The sequence below is a fragment of the Silene latifolia genome, chromosome X (genome assembly GCF_048544455.1).
Source record: "Silene latifolia isolate original U9 population chromosome X, ASM4854445v1, whole genome shotgun sequence".
Taxonomy (NCBI): Eukaryota; Viridiplantae; Streptophyta; class Magnoliopsida; order Caryophyllales; family Caryophyllaceae; genus Silene; species Silene latifolia.
The window spans coordinates 211,049,063-211,052,488 of NC_133537.1; the positions used below are offsets into that span (position 1 = coordinate 211,049,063).

At 34.2% G+C, this 3,426-nt stretch overlaps 1 non-coding gene across 1 annotated transcript; it reads left to right on the plus strand.

The window, feature by feature from the left end:
* The first annotated feature begins 352 nt into the window (after positions 1–352).
* On the plus strand, positions 353–455 carry LOC141624765 (small nucleolar RNA R71). Its single transcript, XR_012534570.1, has one exon. It is a non-coding gene; the product is annotated as a small nucleolar RNA R71 (small nucleolar RNA).
* The last annotated feature ends 2,971 nt before the right edge of the window (positions 456–3,426 follow it).

Sequence of the window (3,426 nt, forward strand, 5' to 3'; positions counted from 1 at the left end):
ACTTTCCTAGGATTGTAAGATATAACCCAACTCAATCCATCACAACAATAATTGCTTGCTTATAATTTGAAGAACATGTTTGTATGATCATATCCCATGATTCCCCTATAATCCCATGACACCCTAGTGCTTTTTAATCAATTGTTTACATCTTTCCTTTTGTTGCTTGTTTATTGCCTTTATTAGCTTAGAATCATCAACCCATTATAATTGTGACAACCCCAAGCATAACCATAATTAGATTGAATAATTTGAGTAACCACCGTCCCATGGATCGACCTCGACTTACCACTAGCTAGTTGTATGTTGAGTTTTATAAATGTGTTTGATTGGATGAGCGACGACATCACCCACATCAGAGGACATGAGTGAGAAATTCCCTTGAATCGCTCCCAAGCTTCATAAAAAGATTCTTCATCTCTTTGCTTAAAGCCCGTAATTTGAGCTCTTAGCATGTTAGTCTTTTCCGGTGGATAGAACTTTTTGTAGAAAGCTAGAGCCAATTTCTTCCAAGAATCAATTCCGAGAGTAGCCTTATCAAGGCCTTTCAACCATTGTTTTGCGGTGCCAATTAGAGAAAAAGGAAATAAGACCCATCGAATTTGGTCTTGAGTTACACCGGCTTGAGAAATCGCATCACAATAGTCACGAAAAGTCTCCATGTGAGAGTGAGGGTCTTCACTAGGCATCCCCCCAAATTGGCTTCTTTCGACTAATTGGATAAATGCGGATTTGGCAATGAAATTTCCGGTTAAATGTTGTGGTGTGGGAGTACCGTTGGGTAGGTTCTCCTCGGTGGGTAAGGAATGTGATGAAAATTTAGGCATTGTGGGTTGATTTAGTGTTGGGTTCTCCTCACCTTCTCTTGCAAAAGGGTTGATGAACTTAATAGTGTTGGTTGAATATCTACAACCTCACCAATACCTCTCAAAGTTGTCCTAGAAAGTCTTCTATTGTTTGTCAAAGTCCTTTCAATTTCGCGATCAAAGGGTAACAAGTTACCTTGTAATCTTCTAGACATGCAAAATATCAAACAACTCGAAAATAATTAGAACAAACCTTGAGGAGTTTTACTTCCCCAAGGCATAGAAAGACACAACTAATAACAATTTAAGAAAATCTAAATCAAGTTAACGCCGTCCCCGACAACGGCGCCACTTTTTGGTCGGACTCACTTGGAGGTTTAGTTTTCGGTACTTGTCGTTAGGAGCAAATAGACCAAAACACAATTTATAACTCCACAAACAACTCTACAATTAGTAAAGAGGTAATTAAAGGTTGGATCCCAAGGGACGGGAATTGAGATGAGATTTTCAATTGCCACTAGTGATGTCTAGGGGGTGTCACAATTTGGGGTTTGAAGTAGAAAATCACTAAACTAAATAGCAATAAAAGTAAACAAGCAAGATGATTAAAAAGGGGTGTAAACAATTGATAAAAGGCACTAGGGTGTCATGGGGTCATAGGGGATTCATGGGAATTGATCATACAAACATATTCTCAAATTATAAGCAAGCAATTATTGTTGTGATGGATCGAGTTGGTTTATATCTTACAATCCTAGGAAAGTTTGGGTCCCGGAGCCGAATCGATTAGATTGTACAACACCTACAAGTCGACTTAATCTTCGCTACTCAACTATATGCATGGTCTAATGAGACTCGAGTTGGTTTATGTCTTACAAGTCTCATTGAAAAGATAGGTGATGGGTAAAAAATGCAAGGATTCATTGTTGGAGCTAGTGTCCTCCACAAATTAGTGTGATAACATTTATAAATCTCTTATAGGTTCACAAGGGTATACTTCGTATTTTATCAGTTGATTAACGATTACCTAATAACGGTTGGCTTGCTAGAAAGGTTGACGTTATTATCATACTGATGGCGGTGATCAACTGGTCCCTAAAAGTCACACCTAAAGGATGTGTTTGAGAGATGTGGTTATGGAAATGTAATCACATTGATGCCTTATATGACTAAACAGTTAGTCACCGTGTTGATGAGACGATTATTTAATGCCGATTAAATAATATTAGCTAAGACGAATTAACGGTCAATTCGTAAATTGAATATAATAAGTTATATTTAATTAATGTATATAATGTTAGCTTGGACGAATTAATATGTTAATTCGTAATTAAATGTAATCGGTTATATTTAATTAGCAAATTGTAAATATGTGATATTTATAATTAAAGTATATATTATACGATATTGTCATAATAAACTATTACTGACCGGCATTAATAAGTTAACTGCAAGCTGTTGTGTGTAGACTGATTAATACGGAATAAATAAATGACAATATAATTATACACTTTATATACATATTGTATACTACCAAAATAAGAAGATTTAATCTCCTCATTTTGGGTAGGTAAGAAAACCGAAATAAGGAGGATATTCCTCTTATTAATTCGGGATATGGGCCGAAAAATCGGAAGAAAAAAAACAACCCTATTTCTCTTCCTCTTTCACGGTTTAAGAGGAAGAAAAGGGATTAATTTTTCTAACCTAATTTTCTAACCTAGCCTCTCATCAAAACACAAAAACGATAAACCCTAAATTTTTACTGAAATTCGGGGATCGATTCTAGCAAAAGAACAAGGGCATATCTCATATCATCTTGGGTGAAACTGATAGGAGAATATCATTGCGATATTGTTCATAGGCCTTATTAGCTAGGACCAAAGTTTATTTCTTAATTCTCCACCCTTTTGTTTATGTAATTTATTTTATGACTAGCATTCATCATTATAAATCGTTATAATCTTTAATTTTAAAGGGATGCATACGGATAATTTCCCACAAGTGGTATCAGAGCCAGGTTACGAAATTTATTTTGATGATTTTCATAAAATTGGATGTAAAAATATGGTTTTAAAATTCGTGCATTATTGTAGAGATCTAGCAAAAATGAATCATAACTTTTCTACTTATCTTACTGCAAAACTTAATTCCAATCAGGAGGAAGATATAATTTTAGCTCATAATAAAATTTCCGAAAGGTATGTAGTTATGTTGCTCAAGCTTTTGTATTTTTGATCCGCCGCTTTGCTATGTATTTTTGAGTATTGTTTGGAGGTAGAAGTCTTAGAAGGCAATCCGAAAACCATTTTTTTTTATGGTGTTTTTGAATGGTAAGGTAGTACTTCAGATTTAAGAGCAGGGGTCAAAAATATGTTTATGGGAAAGTTTAACTGGTTTTGGTCCTATATATATATATATATATATATATATATATATATATATATATATATATATACAAGTCTTTGAGGAATAAAAAATTAGCAACTTAGAACAATTTTTTTTTTCTTTTTAGCCATTGATGATTGAAGTTTCCACCCGGATGGAATTAAAGATCATTATTGATAGTATAAAACAAAATTATTTGCCAAACTTGATACGCTAGAGAACACACAACACT